Consider the following 18,559-nt stretch of genomic DNA (forward strand, 5'->3'; position numbering starts at 1 on the left):
GGTGAAGGATTCTTGAGGAGGGAGGTGGGTTGGGGGTGGAGGTGTTATGCAGGAATATAGAGTTGAGTTTCGAATCAGACCAGTCATGATCTTATTAAATAACAGAATGGGCTGGAAGGGCTGAGTGGCCCTTGTTCCCTGTTTGTATGGGTTTGCTGTATGGATCCCAGCAAGCACTTGACAGAGAAAACAGCCTTTTCTTTTAAAATAAAAAGGCAGTAATACTTATAAATGAATGAACTGGAGCTCCTGTTTTGTGGTGTAGAGAACAAGTTCGACCAAAGTGTTTCATTTCCATGTTCTACTGATTCTTCCATGTGGGAGGCCTCTTGAGCAGGAAGCACTGAGCGCCCACGCCCAATCCAGCTCTTATCTTTGGTTCACACACTTTGAACTTTCCGTGGGAGGTCAGTAGATAGTTCTCAGGAGTTAGCAAGAGGCCTAGACATCTTAAGAGTTGAGTGCATGCAGACCCTGAAAACCTCTTAGAATCATAGAAGCCCTACAGTGTGGAAGGAGGCCATTCGGCCCATCGAGTCCACAGTGACTGTCCGAAGAGCATCCGACCCAGACCCATCCCATCCTATCCCTGTAATCCCGCTTCACCCATGGCTGACCCACTTAGCCTGTAGATGCCTGGGCACTACAGGCAGCTTAGCATGGCCAACCCACCCTGACCTGCACATCTTTGGACTGGGGGATGAAACTGGACCACCCAGAGGAAACCCATGCAGACAGAGGGAGATAGTCACCCAAGGCTGGAATTGAACCCAGGTCCCTGGTGCTGTGAGGCAGCAGTGCTAGCCACTGAGCCACCGTGCTGTCCTACTTGTTTACTACATTGGCCTCAGTCCACATGGGCTGTGTCCTACCTCACCCTGTCATCTTGCTAGATAAGGATTTCATTCAGAAACAACACAACCTCAGTGAAAGAGCTAACTTCTGGGTATTTGCTAGCCTTGTGTGATGGAGCACTGACAGAAGGGCCCAAAGCCTCTCCACCAAACATACGGCCTAGATGTGAAGTGAGGAGTTATGTTCCGCAATTGCCTGGACAAGCAAGAACATTTGGAGGAGCTCAGCATGAAGAAAGGAGCCTGTCTGACCAGTGCTGTCCCCACCACTGGAAATGTTCATTGCACCATCGCCTCGGCACAGTGGCCACAGTGCTTCGCCAGTGAGAAGGCGCAGTGTAGTGCCTTGTCGAAGCTTCTTTGATCATACTTTCTAACACTATGACCTTTTGATCCCTGGAAGAAAGAACTTAAGAACCCAATCATCTGCAAACTCCCCTCCAAATCCCACCCCTTCCTGATTCCCCAACTTTGCTGTTATTGTTTGTGGGACCTTCTCCTGCCTAACCCCCATGCTCTGGGATTCCTTCCTTATACCTCACCTTTCCCCCTCGAAAAACTTCTTCTTAAAACTAACTTTTTTGGCCCAAGTAATTGATGCCAATTGCCTTGAGTAAGCCTTTTGTTGTATTTTAAAGTTCCTACAAGGCACCTTTTGTTTTGTTACTATAAAGTTGCTGAATAAATAGGAGTTGTTGGGTTAGAAGTATATCACTACTCCTTCAGTGTCACCAGAAACCAGGGAACTCCTTAACAGCACCATGAGCACCCCTACGCCACAGGGACTACAGCGGCCTGAGAGGACAACTCACCCTTGCCTTTGAGGGCAAGGGAGGAATGGGCAACAAGCACTGGCCTTGCCAGTGATACCCACATACTGTGGACAAATAAAGCAAAATGGATCCAAACTGGTCAGATTTGAACGGGTGACCTCTATGCCAAGAAAAGGGCCTGTAATTTACAGAGGGTTTCAAGCCAATGAAGGCTTGCTGCTGGAACTGTGAACCTCTGCCCGCAAACAGAACGGGACTTGTCTGTGATGCCAAAGCAGTTGAATAGCCCGCTCATACTCCCTGTTTGGAGCGGCAGCACAGTATCAACTGATTGCTGAGAGCCCTTGGCACCTGTGGAGCTGTGACCCTTGTACAGTTCAAGGCCAGGTAGAAGGGAGGGAAACAGTAGTTTTGAAAAAAGTCAATTGTTGACCATACTAACCCCTTCTGTCTGTAACCATCACAGATTTATAGGCTCCACCAACAAAGCAATCAGCACAGTTAGGTGATCTGCCCAGGTCTCTGGTGTCAAGTGGAGGTGGGGTTTGGTGACAGGAAAGTTGCATCATCATTGCAATGTTCTTTCGGTTCAAATTCCTGTTATTAACTGTCTCATTTCCCTCCTGCTAAAAGTGGAACGACAGGAACCTGTATAAAATGAAATGTTTGATTTCTTTAGGTGTGCGTGCCTGCCTGCCCAGAATGTTGCCATGCGCGGACGGAGCACACTGACTCGTGCCACCCAGTTCAGCGAGAGCCCTGTAAATCTGCTCCAATGTTGAAGAGCTCCTGTGCAGAGCGAAGGTACGGACAAGCTGATTTTACAGAGGGATGGGTGGGATCTGGCTGCCATTGGCTGGGCTGGCATTGACTCATACATTCTTTGACCAGCTGTTGCACTTTGGATTCTCTGCAGAGCGTGTTTAAAGTCTCCGGAATTGGCTCGAGCTGACGGGCTATTTTGGACGCCAGCTGCAAGAGTCGTCTGGGCTCTGATGAATGTGTGGAGAGATGGATGAGGATAAGGGAAGCCGCCTCACTGGCCAAATGTGGGTGTTTCTTTGGCAGTGTCTTAGCTGGTTGTTGTGTGCCATGAGAAGAAGCAATCAGCAAGTATACTGCCGTAGAAATGCTTCACTGAATCCTGGCCCAGTGCACGATCTCCCCCAGCTACTCCACACCCCCACCCTCTGCAAAATAGCACTTTTTTTGTGGTTTCAAATAATCTTTTTGTTTTAAAATATGCTGTGAAGTAACAGGTGGGAATCAACTCTGAAAGAATAAATAATTGAATGCGCAAACATGAAATGTAAGTGTCTAATGTTGGGGGCCATTGTATTGGGGTTTTATTTATTTTAGTAATGAGGATGTTTGGTTAATCATTGTTCAACTGTGGATAAACGCACCTCACAGTAAAAGATAGATCTCCTCCCCTCGGCTCAAGACTTTGACCATGCACAGCAGGAGGGAGTGTGGGTGATGGGGATTTTGAGAGATGCATCCTGACCCACATCTGCCCTCACCTTTTATTGATCGGATTTGCTAATGTTAGAGTGAATTTAAGACATTGTTGCCGAAACAAACTTTCGTTATACTGTGTGAGAGGGACAATGTTAATAGATTCTGAGCCAGTTGGCGAGATTCAAACCAAGGCATATATATATATATCTTTACTTTTTGTGGAGAGAGATTTTTTTCTTGTCCCCATCAAACATTCCCAGGGCAAGTACAGCACAGGGTTAGAATAAAGCACTATCTAATTTTATAAACTGCAAGTAAATCTTCCTCCAACTCTTCCCCATCAAACACTCCCAGGACAGGTACTGCCCGGGCTAAGATACTGAGTACAGCCTCCTGTACTCCTTTTATAAACTGAAAGTAACAAATACAGTTAGATAGGCACTGTGGCAAAAACACAAACCAACATTTAATGAAACTCACTAAATCAAAATATCATTGACCAGATTGCCTGTCCCAGTCCCCTGCAGTGTACACCTGGTCTCCGAAGGTCCCTTCTGTGCTAGTGAACATTGCGAGTTTCCTCTCGTTAGACATCTGAACACACACCACCATAAACGACAGGCAGCTGTTAATGGGTGAGAGTTTATTGACCTGCTGTATCTTCCCTCTCTCTGCCTACACTCAGCGTCACCCCTGGTACCTTGTACATTCAGACAATCAATAGCTGCCACCTGCTTCTTTTGAACTTAAATAGAGACAGCAACAAACTTTAAACAGTACGGTTAACCAGACAATGCCTGCGTGGTGAACAGAGGATTGAACCTAGATGTTTGAGTGTTAGAAACAGATGTGTGCTTCCTTATTTCTGGGACTGCCTAGTGGAGAACTGTGTGTTACACTCGCACAGAATTGTTACAGTGTAGAAGCAGACCATTCACCCCATCATACCTGTACTGCTTTTATTATCTTGTGCCGACCTCCTGCGATAGGGTTCGGCAAACGCTATCACAGCAAGGTAGACCTGGATTCTCGTCCGCCCTCTGGCAATGGTCTGTGTGGAGTTTACATGTTCTCCCTGACTCTGCGTGGGTTTCCTTCGGGTGCTCCAGTTTCCTCCCGCAGTCCAAAGGTGTGGAGGTTAGGTGGATTGGCCATGGGAAATGTAGGGTCACAGGGATGGGGTGGGGGAGAGGTGTGTGGGAGGGGGTTCAGTCTGGATGTGATGCTCTTTGGAGAATCGGTGGGACTCAAAGCCGAATGGCCTGCTTCCATACTGTAGGGACTTCTATGATTCTGCCTTTTCCTCATATTCTTCAACACAACTTTCATCCAAATAATCATTGAAATCCCCTGTTGAATGCTTCCACCATGATAGAATGCATTCCATACCTTAACTACTGTGAAAAAAGTTTTCCTCACTTCACCTTGCTTCTCTTGCACGTCATTTAAAATCTATATCCTTTTGTTTTTCTTTCTTTCATTTATGAGTGAGAACACTTTTTTCCCCCCCCAAATCTACTCAAACTAGCCTGCTCATGATTTCAGACACCTCTATTAAATCTCCACCCAGCTGCCTTCTCTCCAAGGAGATTGGCCTCAACTTCTTCAATCTATCCTCCTCCATTGAAGTTTCCGGTTCATGGAACCATTCTTGTAAAGTTGGAGGTAGAGTGTATTGCTTCAGATCTTAAAGAATTGCAGAGAGACCATAGGCAACTGCTGCTGTTTTATTGTCTCCTCCTATCAAGCCAATTTTATAGCTGTCTACTATGCAAATCTTCAGCAATGCATCCCAACAAATGTCATATAGACAACATCTACCATTCCACCCTCATCTATCTTCTTCGTCACCTCTTCAAAAAACCCAATCAAATTTCTGAGTAGATCATAGATCATAGAATCCCGACAGTGTGGAAACAGGCCCTTTGGCCCACACCGAACCTCGGAGCATCCCACCCAGATCCATCTCCCCATAAACCACCTAACCTACACATCCCTGAACACTACAGGCAGTCTAGCATGGCCAGTCCTCCTACCCTGCACCTCTTTGGACTGTGGGAGGAAAACAGAGCACCTAGAGGAAACCCACGCAGGCACGGGGAGAATGTGCAAACGCCACACAGACAGCCACCCGAGGGTGGGAATCAAGCCTGGGGCTGTGAGGCAGCAGCCCAACCACTGAGCCACCGTGCCACCCTAAGTAGTTTTGAGAGTTTTGGCAGCAATTTGTACTTAGTGTGGAAATTGGTGCCCCCAGATGTAAATAGCTTCCGAACAAACATTTGGGGTTGTGTTTGCAAACAGTCAGAACACATGCACAGCAAGTTCCAACCAGATCTACACAACAATCAGAAATGGACGGGAGAAGTATCAGACAAGTCCATCTCTGGTCCCGCAATAATAATTCGGGGTGACCATTCAGGCCCAGGACCCCACTCTTCCTCATCGGAGGATGTTAAGGCCAGTTTGAGTTTATTTTGTGGTTTGAGGTCACACCTTGCCCAGAGGTGGCTTTTGTCGGTCCTGTGAAGTTGCTGCGGTTCCCATCGCAGGGAGCTGGTGTGCCCAGACGTACAGTTTACAGACAGCCTGGTACTGATGCCTCCTCACCTGGTGATTTTGACCCTTAACCCCCTGAGCTTGGTAAAGCAGTGGCCAGTGCCGGTTTCTTGCCCCTTCTGTGAAAGGGTCGCCAGAATTGTTTGTTTTTTTATGGGAGGTCCCCTGAGGTGATGATGTCATGGATGGTTTGGGAGATGATGGTTTGGTTCTCAGAGTTGGGGTCATGATCAAGGGGGCGGTAGGAGGTGGTGTCGGAGAGTTGGCGCCTGGCCTCAGCAATGTAAAGGTCAGTGTGCCATACTACAGCTGCGCCTCCCTTGTCTGCGGGTTTGATGGTGTGGTTGGGATCGGAGCGTAGGGCTGCCCGTTCCTCAGGGGAGAGGTTGGAGTGGGTGAGAGGGGTGGTCCCTTGTCTGCGGGTTTGATGGCAACCCCCCCCCCCCCCGCAGTGGTCGAGAACGCCCTTCACCGTGTCTCCCGCACCTCACCACTCACACCCCACCCCCACAATAACCACCCAAACAGAGTCCCCCTTGTCCTCACACACCACCCCACCAACCTCCGGATACAATGCATCATCCTTCAACACTTCTGCCATCTACAATCCAACCACACCACCAAAGACATTTTTCCATCCCCACCCTTGTCTGCCTTCCAGAGAGGCCACTCTCTCCGCGACTCCCTTGTCCGCCCCATACTCCCTTCCAACCCTGCCATACCCGACACTTTCCCCTGCAACCGCAGGAAGTGCTACACCTGCCCCCCATACTTCCTCCCTCACCCCTATCCCAGGCCCCAAGATGATTTTCCATATCAAGCAGATGTTCACCTGCACATCCGCCAATATGGTATACTGTATCCGCTGTACATGGTGTGGCTCCCTCTACATTGGGGAAACCAAGCGGAGGTTTGGGGACCGCTTTGCAGAACACCTACGCTTGGTTCGCAGTAAACAACTGCACCTCCCAGTCGTGAACCATTTCAACTCCCCCTCCCATTGCTTAGATGACATGTCCATCATGGGCCTCCTGCAGTGCCACAATGATGCCACCCGAAGGTTGCAGGAACAGCAACTCATATTGCGCTTGGGAACCCTGCAGCCCAATGGTATCTCTGTGGACTTCACCAGCTTCAAAGTCTCCCCTTCCCCCACCGCATCCCAAAACCAGCCCGGTTCTTCCCCTCCCCCCACTGCATCACACAACCAGCCCAGCTCATCCCCTCCCCCCCCCACTGCATCACACAACCAGTCCAACCTGTCTCTGCCTCCCTAACCTGTTCTTCCTCTCACCCATCCCTTCCTCCCACCCCAAGCCGCACCTCCATCTCCTCCCAGTCGCAAACTATTTCCACTCCCCCTCCCATTCTCTAGATGACATGTCCATCATGGGCCTCCTGAAGTGCCATAATGATGCCACCCGTAGGTTGCAGGAACAGCAACTCATATTCCGCTTGGGAACCCTGCAGCCCAATGGTGTCAATGTGGATTTCACCAGCTTCAAAATCCCCCCCCCGCCCCGCCCCCACTGCTCATCCCCGCCTGCCTAACCGGTTCTTCCTCTCACCCATCCCCTCCTCCTACCTCAAGCCGCACCTCCATTTCCTACCTGCTAACCTCATCCCACCTCCTTGACCTGTCCGTCCTCCCCAGACTGACCTATCCCCTCCCTCCCTCCCCACTCCTCTGCACCTATCTTCTCCTCTATCTATCTTCAGTCCGCCCCCCCCCCCCCCCCCCCCCCACCCTATGTATTTCAGAATCTTCTCCCCATTCCCCTTTTCTGATGAAGGGTCTCGGCCCGAAACATCAGCTTTTGTGCTCCTGAGATGCTGCTTGGCCTGCTGTGTTCATCCAGCTCCACACTTTGTTATCTTGGATTCTCTAGCATCTGCAGTTCCTATTATCTCTGACCATCCAGGAGAAAGCAGCCTACTTCATTGGCACCACATCCACAAACACCCACTCCCTCCACCACCGACACGCAGCGACAGTGTGTACCACCTACAAGACGCACTGCAGAAATTCACCAAAAATCCTTAGACAGGACCTTCCAAACTTGTGTCAGAGATAATGGTTCTTGAGGCTGGGGTGGAAGGCCTAGATGAAGTGGACGAACTGTTTGAGCTCCTCTTGGGAGCATGAGGCGGCGCCCATACAGTCATCAATGTAACGGAGGAAGAGGTGGGGTTTAGGGCCAGTTTAGGTACAGAAGAGGGATTAGTCCACTTGTAGAAGAACAAGGGGCAGCACATACATGGGAACACCAGCCCCTGCAAGGTCCTGTTGCTCACTTAGCATCCTGAATTGGAAATATATCATTGTTCCTTCACCACCCAAAACCCCAGGGCACTGTGGGTCTATGTATAGCATATGGACTGCAGCGGTTCAAGAAGGCAGCCCATCCCCACCGTCTCAAGGGGCAACTAGGGACAGGCAATAAATGCTGTCCCAGCCAGCAATGCCCATAATCCTATGAGTGAATAATATAAAGAAGACATTGCCTGCAGCATATTCACAATCCAAAAACCACAGTTTAAACTTTTGAAATCAAGTCAAGTCCTGGTTAATACCCAATAAACTGCTGAGAAGAATTAGTCACTAATTCATATGTAGTTCACACCACCTGAGGACCTTCAAATTCCAAGTCATTGAACTCCTCTGAAAATGTAGAAAATTCAGAAGCTCATGGTGCAGAAAAAGGCCATTTGGCTCATTGTCTCTGCACTGGCTAAAGTTCAGAATTGTTGAGAGATGACACTCATTCCCAGCAAAAAGATGGAAGCTCATCAGCGCAAGAATGTAATGCAGGGGAGAACTTTCCATCAGTGTCTGAGGTGTCAGGCCCAGAGTGTCCCCGTGCTGGGCAGTTAGCCAGCTCAGTCCCACCTCTGGACCCTTTTCCAATGGACTGGTTGGAGATTGAATGTTGAGCCACATCCCCACAGTGGGTCATCAACTTCCCCCGTCCTGATTGGAATTTTCCTTTCTGAGGGTGAGTGCCCATTTCTGCAGTTGCTGAATGCCTGGTTTGCAATAAAGAGTGGTACGATAAACATACGTTCCAGTTCTGCATTGGCTGAGGTTACCATGAAGGACTCTCCTCAATCTGTCCGCTCGCTTCAGCTGTGGTAACCATCAGGTTAAACCACCACCGGTCATCTCCATCTCTAATGAGAGAGCAATCCTACTAAGCAATCCTTAGTATCCTATCAGGATACTAAGTGAGCGATAGGACCTTGCAGGGGCTGGTGTTCCCATGTATGTGCTGCCCCTTGTTCTTTGACACTAGTGATCACAGATTTGGAAGGTCCTGTCTAAGGATTTTTGGTGAATTTCTGCAGTCCGTCTTGTAGATGGCACACACTGTCGCTGAGTGTCGGTGGTGGAGGGAGTGGATGTTTGTGGATAAATAGCGCGGGATGGAAGTAAAGTTAATTAAAGCAGATGGGGTGGGAGTGATCACATTTAATGTGTCAGTTGACTCGTTCCTGGTGGCTCTTGGCACAGGTTCTCATGTTACAATGCAGCAGCTCAAAAGTACGAACAAGGCATTGAGTAGGTTGCTTTGTCCTGGATGGTGTAAAGTTTCTTGGGTGTTATTGGGACTACACGTAACAGACGGTATGTTTACTGAGAGGTAGCATCATCACAATGGGCACATCCTCAGCTCATCAATTGGGCTGTAGTGTAACTGTTCCTGATAGTGTTGTGTTGGGATCATCATTTTATCAGGTCCTGAACACCTGAATAAAAATGCAGCCGATCTTCTCTCTCTCTCTCTCTCTCTCTCTCTCTCTCTCTTTCTCTCTCTCACACACTCTCTCACACACACACACACACACACACACTCTCTGACATGGACGAATACAGACACTTACAGAGACACACAGATGCACGCTCACATGGAAAATATGGACACACACAGAGACACACAGACTGACACAGAGATAGAGACACATACACACAGATGCATGTTCACATGGACAAGTGCTGATGCATACAGAGACACAAAGACTGACACACACAGATGCACACACAGATAAATGGGGACACAGATTGACACAGACACACAGATGCACCCTCACATTGACAAATACAGAGACATACACAGAAAGATATACACCATGTTGGAGATTAACCTCATGAATTGAGTCGCAATTTGACATGGTCTTTGGAAGCATCTCTTAAGCAAGTGAAAGAAAGCCTTGTAAATTGTTAGTGAGTGCAATTAGTTTTATTTTCAGTTGGTTTAGGATAAACACCATGTTTCCTCAACCAGCAGCTGGTCAAACCTCTTGTTCAGCAATGCAACCTTCTCATTACTCTACTCCACTCCTTCCCAGCACTCAATCTATTAGAACTGCTCAGCAGGATAAATAGCGCAGGATGGAAGTAAAGTTAATTAAAGCAGATGGGGTGGGAGTGATCACATTTAATGTGTCAGTTGACTCGTTCCTGGTGGCTCTTGGCACAGGTTCTCATGTTACAATGCAGCAGCTCAAAAGTACGAACAAGGCATTGACAATGTTGCAGGTCGAATATCAGTGCCTCAGTTTGAGTGCCGGCAATCTCCGTGGACAGTACAGGGAGTATGTTAATTGTAACAAGTTAGTCCTGTTCTTGAATGGGAGTCTCGAACGAGAGAAAGAACAGAAAGAATGTGCAGTTCTTTGCACAGCACTTTAATGACCCTGGGGTGCCGCTGAGCTCTGTGCAGCCGGCTGAAGTGCTTTTTGAAGCCGGTTTGCACACAGCAAGATCCCACACACTGCAACATGACAACAGCCAGGAGAAGCTGTGTAAGGATAATGTATGCTGTAAATCGGAAACAACAACAGAAGTTGCTGAAAAAACTCAACATGCCTAACAGCATCTGTAAAGAGAAATCAGAGTTAACGTTTCGGGTCCAGTGACCCTCCCTCAGAACATTTTAAGCTAAGACCTTTGCTGACTGCAGAAAGTTCAGCATCGGAGAGTGGGAGGTTAGGAGGGATGGTGAATACCCGACAGGAGGTGGGGTTAGGGGAGGGGAGGAAGGTTCCAGAGGCTCATGGGTATGTTTGAGTTGGTGCATCTTGTGGGCCTTGATGCCTGAAAGGAAAAGAAAGAGTTTCTTGTTAGCGCGACAAATGAGCGGGAGGATGAAATGGAACTGTGGAGCAGTGCAGCCCTGAGCCAGCACATTGTGATGCTGTTGGAGAGAGGGGTTGACAGTATGCATGGCACTGAGTGTGGATCTCAGGATGTGGCGAGAGCAGCTGTCCATGGCATGTTGAACATCACAAAGATCCCTGTGATCCTGGGTACATTCAAAACAGGAGGGATGGACCCTCAGTTGGAATCCACGTGAGGTGAATCTGAGCCAGAGGTAGTCACTGAGGAATGTGATACGGCTGTGGAAACGAGTTTTACGAAATACCTGGTCAAACACCAGGAGTGACAGTGAAATTAGTGTCCATGGGCAAGAAGAGACATTGGAACAGAAATCCTGTCAGAGAGAGCAGCAGAACTTCTTCAAGGTGGGCATGCCTGGAAGAAATGTGGCAGCAAGTTAAATACTAAATAAAAACCGAAAGAACTGCGGATGCTGTAAATCAGGAGCAAAAACAGAAGTTGCTGGAAAAGCTCAGCAGGTCTGGCAGCATCTGTGAAGAGAAATCAGAGTTAACGTTTCGGGTGCGGTGACCCTAGTTCTGAGGAAGATTCGCCAGACCCAAAACGTTAATTTTGTTGATTTTTGTTTTGCTTAAAAATTAATTTTGGTTAAAAAAGAGAACATAAAGGCGGCAGGGTGGCTCAGTGATTAGCACTGCTGCCATCACCAGGGACCTGGTTCAATTCCAGTCTGTATGGAGTTTACATTCAGAAGGTAAGGAGGCATGGGATTCAGGAAAATCTGGCTGCCTGGATACAGAATTGGTTATCCACTATAAGACAGAGGGTGGGAGCAGGTGGAAAGCACTCAGCCTCGAGCTCGGTGACCAATGGTGTTCCACAGGAATCTGTTGTGGGGACTCTACTGTTTGTGATCTTTATAAATGACTTGGATGAGGAAGTGGAAGAGTGAGTTGGTAGGTTTGCTGATGACACAAAGGTCGGTGGAGTTGTGGACGGTGTGGAGGGCTGTTGTAGGTTGCAGTGGGACATTGACAGGATTCAGAGCTGGGCAAAGAAGTGACAAATGGTATTCAACCTTGAAAAGTGTAAAGTGATTCATTTTGGAAGCTCTAATTTGAATGCAGAATACAGGGCTAATGGCAAGATTCTCGGCAGTGTGGAGGAACAGAGGGATCTGACGGTCCACATCCAGAGATCCCTCAAAGTCACTACCCAAGTTGGTAGGGTTGTAAAGAAGGCGTATGGTATCTGGCTTTCATTGGCAGGGAAATTGACTTTAAGAGCCGCGAGGTTATGCTGCAGCTCTATAAAACTCTGGTTAGACCACACTTGGAATATTATGTGCAGTCCTGGTCACTTCATTATAGGAAGGATATGGAAGCGGGAATGCAGGGTATTTTGATCTTCGACTAGGATAATTGTCGGCACAACATCCTGGGCCGAAGCGCCTATACTGTTGTACTGTTCTATGTTCTGTATTAACTTTGATTTCTCTGCACAGATGCTGTCAGACCTGCTGAGCTTTTCCAACAACTTTTACAAGCTGTATCAAGGATGTTAGGTGGGGATCAGGCTTTGCTACAGTTGACTGGGGAGAATATCATTGCTCTTTGCTGAAGTATATTCATGCCGCAGGAACAGTTGTATTCAGCCGAGAGAGTAAATAGGGCGTCAGTTTAAACATTTTCAAGAAGCAGAAAGAAGAGTGTCGAGAAAGAAAAGGCAGTCGTGCAGTGGGTTGGGTGAGCTGCTGGACGTGGGATGGTCCTTTGTGCTCTGATAAAATTTGGCCCTTTTACAGACAATAGGAACTATTAAATGGAAATGTGTCTACAATCTACAGCAAGCGATTTTCCACAAAGACAACTAGAAATGTAGAAAATAGGAGTAGGCCATTCAGCTCTTCAAATCTGCTCCACCATTCAGTGTGAACATGGCTGATGAAATTGTATTTATACAGTTTATTATCACACCTTACAGCACTTCATATCACTTTAGATAAGTTAATCCTAAAATTTCTCCTCACTCCAGTCCCATTTTGAGGCTTGAACATTGTCATGACCCCTCATTGACATTGTTAGAGGAAGATTATTATTCAGCTGGAGAGGGTTCAGAAAAGATTTGCCAGGATGTAGCTGGGTGTGGAAGGTTTGAGTTATAAGGAGAGACTGGATAGGCTGGGATTTTTTCCACAGGAGTGTAAGGAGGTTGGGAGGTGACTTTATAGAAATTTATAAAATCATGAGGGGTTATAGCTAGGGTTAGTGATGGGTGCCTTATCCCTAGGACGGGAGATTTCAAGACCGGGGGCATATTTTTAAGGTGAGAGGAGAGAGCTTTAGAGGAAGACATGACGGGCACATTTTTTACACAGAGGCTGGTTTGCATATGAAATGAAGTGCCAGAGGAAGTGGTGGGTGTGGGTGTAGTTACAACATGTAAAAGACATTTGGATAAGTACATGAATAGGAAAGGTTTGGAGGGGTATGGGCCAGGAGCAGGCAGGTATTAGTTTGGGATTACGGTTGGCACGGACTGTTTGGACCAAAGTGTACAACACTATGACAGAGACCCATGGCAGGGGAGGGTAGGGTGGCATTGGTATGGAGAGACTGGTGAATGGTGAGGGTTTCTCTGAGTATGCATGTTATAATAGGCACACAGTTTATAACTCACTCAGATTTCCACAGCGGTCTTTTGAACTGACAGCCCAAAAATTTCAGGTCATGACCCCACTTTGGGAAGGCCTGAATTAGCTACTCCAGAGTGACGACTGATGTCACGTAGGCAAATGGAGCAGCCGGTTTATAGACCGAAACATCCTACATTAGACCTGGTCGTTCCCTTTTCACTGCTGTTGAAACAGCCATGGGATGTTTGATCCCACGGGACAGGGAAGCAGAGTGTCGGACCTTTATTCAATCCTGAGGACAGCTCCTCCGACAGGACAGCACTCCCTCAGTGCTGGGCTTTCAACCTGCTCAACAACCTAGGAAAACAAAGTTAAAGGGTTAGAGAGTGAGATGCTTGTTCTTCAAATCTTTAAGACGTCACAAACAGATGCAGAATATAATCAAGGGAGGACTGGACGAGGGAGCATGGATGCAGACGTTATGCTGCAGTGAAACCAAACCCTGGTTAGACCCCACTTGGCGTAGTGTGAGTAGATCTGGGCATCTTAGGAAGGATGTTGTGGCCTTGTAAACCTACAGTGTACTCCTTCCAAGAGTTGATACTGGGACATAAAGGGTTAAATTAAGAGGAGAGATTATACATGTTAGGAATTTAGAAGGTTAAGTGGTAATCTGATCTAAGTCTTCAAGATATTAACTAGAGAAGACAGGATAGATAATGATAAACCATTTCCACTGATTGGGGATTCTATGACAATGGCGCATAGTCTAAAAATTAGGGCCATACTATTCTGGAGAGATATTAGGAAGCAATTCTATATACACAGGGTGGTTGAGATTTGGAACTGTGTTCGACAAATGACAGTGGATGATGGATCAGTCTTTAAATTTTAAATCTGAGAGAGAATTTTTTTATTGAGCAAAGCTATTAAGGCATGTAGGCCACAGATCAGCCTTGTTCTCATTCAGTGGTGGAAGACTCGAGGGGCTGAATGGCCCACTCCTGGCAATATGTTCTTGAGTCATTCAGCCACAAAGTGTTGTTAGAGCCTAACAAAATAATCGCACAATTATTCCCAAAATGAGTAATGCTTATGGTAAAGAGGATTGATCTAAACACAAAGGAATAAACAGAAAAGAGATTGAAAACAAACAAAAACAGAAATTGCTGGAGAAACTCAGCAGGTCTGGCAGCATTTGCAGAGAGAGAAACAGAGTTAATATTTTGAGTCTTGGAAGATTACAGCATGAAAACAGGACCCAACTTGCCCATTGCCGCCCAGTTTTTACATTTAGACTGGTCCCATTTGCCTGCATTTGGTCCATATCCCTCCGTACCTATCCCATCCATTTAGCTGCCCAAATGTTTCTTAAATGATGAATTGTACTTGCTCCTACCAATATCTCTGGCAGCCCATTCCAGATACTGACCACCCTCTATCTGAATAAGACAGTCCCTCTAGATCCTTTTGTATCTGTCCCCTCTCACCAATAACCTGTGCCACCTAGTTTAAGACTCCCCTACCAAGGGGAAAAGCTGTTGGCTATCCTCCTATCTATGCCTCTCATGATTTTATTGACCTCGATATAAGGTCATCCCCTCAGTCTCCTATGCTTGAGGAATAAAAGTCCCAGCCTATCCAACATTTCCTTATAACTCAAACCTTCTAGTCCAGGTAGTATCCTAATAAATCTTTTGTGCACTCTATTTAGTTTAATCATATCCCTTCTATAGGAAGTGACTGTTCAGATCAGAAAATATTGGGCCTTGTTCATATAAAAAATACAGTGCAAAATGCACTCTGCTACTAATCATTTGACTTCCTAAAATAGAATAACTGTGCTATTGACATAGAATTATTATTGCTGCAATTAATTGAATTGAAAAAAGGTCCCAAAACTCATAGACTGACAGTATGCTGTATTTCTTTACTTCAAGTAAAATACATACTTAAGGAACAAAATACATTGCTCATATTCATACTGCCAAAGCTTAAAACACAATGTGAGGCATACATAGACTAACGTTTAACATTCCAGGAATTTCAATTGCACTGGAAAACAATAGGACCGTAAGAAAAGCACTGTTTGGAATTTGGAATGCTAAACATTTATCTGAAAGTCAAAGGAGAAAATCATGCTGTACTCAGCAGAAATCCAGATGATTTTGTCACAGTCCAGGGTGTGCCCTTGAGGTGAAAGGAGACGGAGTCTGCAATGCTCAGCAAATGATGAGTTTCAATAGGTGGAACTAAATAACCTTCTGCATCTCCATATTGTTGCTGACGGTTCAGAGACTTGAATGCTGCGAGTAGTCTCTGAAAAGATCAAAGTGTTTCTTTCCCAAAAGGAGCCCCTTTTGTGTGTCAGCACTGTGGTGTTAAAGGTAAACTTGCATTTATAGAATGCAACTTAATCATAGAAAGGATTATTTCCATCCTTAAATGTCCTCGTTAGCAGTGTCATGATCGTGAAGGTGAGTTGGAGATGAACCTGTAGATGTGATAATGTGAAGATGCCGGTGTTGGACTGGGGTGGACAGGGTCAGAAATCACATGACACCGGGTTATAGCCCAACAGCTTTGTTTGTAAACACGAGCTTTCATAGTCTCACTCCTTCAGGTGTCGAAGAAGGGGCGAGACTCTGAAAGCTTGTGTCGCTAATAAACCTGTTGGACTATAACCTGGTGTTGTGTGATTTCTGACCCTGTGCATGTGTTTGGCACAAGGGAGCCATGGGAATACTCCATTCACTAGGGTGCAGTACTGCTGGGACAGATCTTAACAGTCATAGAGTAATACGGCATGGAAACAGGCCCTTCGGCCCAAGCTGGTCCATGGTGCCCACTCAGTCCCAATTGCCCACATTTGGTCCATATCCCTCTAAACCCTCCCCATCCACGCACCTATCCAAATGTTGTTTTAAATGTTGCTACTGTACTTGCCTCAACCACATTCTCTGGCAGCCCATTCCATATATGCATCCCTCTCTGTCTCAAGATGTTGCCCCTCAGGTCCTTCCTAACTCTTTCCCCTGTCACCTTAAACCTATACCCTCTAGTTTTCAATTCCCTGTCCCTGGGAAAAACACTATATGCATTTGTCCTATCTATGTCCCTCATGATTTTATACATCTCAATAAGGTCACCCCTCACTCTCCAAGGAATAAAGTCCTATCCTGGTCAAACTCTCCCTATTTCTGTCTCTTTATAACACTGGGGTACAGTACGCGCTAAGACAGGTCTTCTCTGTATAATGCTGGGTACAGTACTGGTGGGTGCAGGTCCATCCCTGTATAACACCGGGGTACTGTATTGGTGGGGACAGGTCTGATTGTCTAACATGGAGGTATAGTACTGGTGGGGACAGGTCAGTCACTGTATAACTCTTAAGTACTGCTGGGAACAAGCCAGTTCTCTATGTAACACTTGGGTACTGTATTGGTGGGTACCGTCTGTCACTGTATAATGCTGGGGTACAGTGGTGGGGACAAATCTGTCTCATGACATGGGGGTGCAGTCTTGGTGGGGACAAGTCTGTCTCTGTATAATGCTAGGATACAGTATTGGTGGGTACCGGTCTGTCTCTGTCTAACACTGGGGTACAGTAGTGGTGGGGTCCCGTTATCCAGTTGAACACTTTAAGGACAAAGTCTCAAGAACAAATGAATAAAGTCTGAATAAATGCTGCCATAACTGGGTGCAGTGATAATCACACGGCACAGGCATGTGCATACAGAAATGCTAAATTGTTTAATTGCCAAAAGATAGCCCTCCTGTAACTGAGTAAAGACCACAACAGGAAAGATAGTTGATCCCGATTAAAAATGGAAAACAGCAACATCACTGAAACAAAAAGAGAAATTGCTGGAGAAACTCAGCAGGTCTGGCAGCATCTGGGAGAGAAAGCAGAATTAATGTTTTGGTCCAGTGACTTTTGTCCAGAATTGATAGGAATGAGGAAAAGGTGGTACATGACTGGGATGTTTCAGAATTTTGAAATATTGTTGGAAAAAATGAGACACGAAGTCAAGAGATTTCCTTTTGCTCTCATCAGGACACAATCACAAGAATGCCAATCTCAAAGGACAGACAATTTATAATATAAGAAGAGAGGCCGATTGATTTGGCCTGTTAGAGCTGTTGTCATGGAGAATAAATGAGAGAGCAGTTAACTGTCAAATTTTTGGTTGAATTCGATGAGTAATGTCATATTAGAGGCTGTATTCCAGTGTGATGTCAGGTAGACCATATATTCTATTGACTAGCAAATGATACCAAAGGGCAGGTTCCTGCTGCTGTTCACAACAGGTAGTGTCTTGACTGAACCAGCATTAAAGCTTAAAGCATTGTACCCAACAACAGATGCAATATCATGAATGGATAGCACCTGCTAAATAATTCTAAGTGTACTAAGAATTACACTGACAATCAATTTAAGATTGTCAGTCAATGGTGTGGCTTGCTTTTACTTTATTCATTCATGGAATGCATTTATTGTCTGTCCCTAGATGGCCCTGAGAAGGTGGTGGTATGACTCATGTGACTCATACACTGATGAGTTGTAAATAAAAACCAGAAGAACTGTGGATGCTGTAAATCAGAAACAGAAATAGATATTGCTGGACGAGCTCAGCAGGTCTGGCACCATCTGTGGGGAGGAATCAGAGTTAACATTTAGGATCGAGTGACCCATCTTCAGAACTCCAGGTGCTGCCAGTCCTGCTGAGTTTCTCGAGCATTCTCTGTGTTTTATTCAAGCAGAATTACACTGAACGCAAATACCCTTATCTATCAAAACAGTCCGACAGATAGCCCCTGTGCTGTGTGAGACACTGCATCATAATCAGGTTGTGGAGCTCAAGGATTACATTTCAAATACACCACACAGCTCCAAATCGTACAGCACTGAACTGAATGAAAATCAGCCTGAATTTAAACTATGTGTTACATTATTTTGTGAAATAGTGCAATCTGATCTCTCTCGCCCTTACAGTTTGGTGCAGATACAACAACGGGCTTTTACCTTCAGAAGCATATTTGTACCTGATGCGGCAACAACTGTGTTAGCTCCCATGATGTAAAAACTAGACAATGTGCTGAAAGATTCCATAGACTTTTATCACCACTCTTGGTATCAACATATACTACAATCACA

General features: G+C 46.2%; 1 protein-coding gene across 3 annotated transcripts in view; it reads left to right on the forward strand.

Annotated features, from left to right (window-relative positions):
* gpr157 (G protein-coupled receptor 157) overlaps window positions 1-18,559 on the forward strand; it is a 161,064-nt gene that overhangs the window by 79,181 nt on the left and 63,324 nt on the right. For all 3 annotated transcript variants that reach the window (XM_059638026.1, XM_059638027.1, XM_059638025.1), the window contains one exon: window positions 2,307-2,431. The gene's annotated coding sequence lies outside the window, so the exon portion shown is untranslated. The remainder of the gene's footprint in view (window positions 1-2,306; window positions 2,432-18,559) is intronic.

Source organism: Stegostoma tigrinum, chromosome 28 (assembly GCF_030684315.1).
Source record: "Stegostoma tigrinum isolate sSteTig4 chromosome 28, sSteTig4.hap1, whole genome shotgun sequence".
NCBI classification, from domain to species: Eukaryota; Metazoa; Chordata; class Chondrichthyes; order Orectolobiformes; family Stegostomatidae; genus Stegostoma; species Stegostoma tigrinum.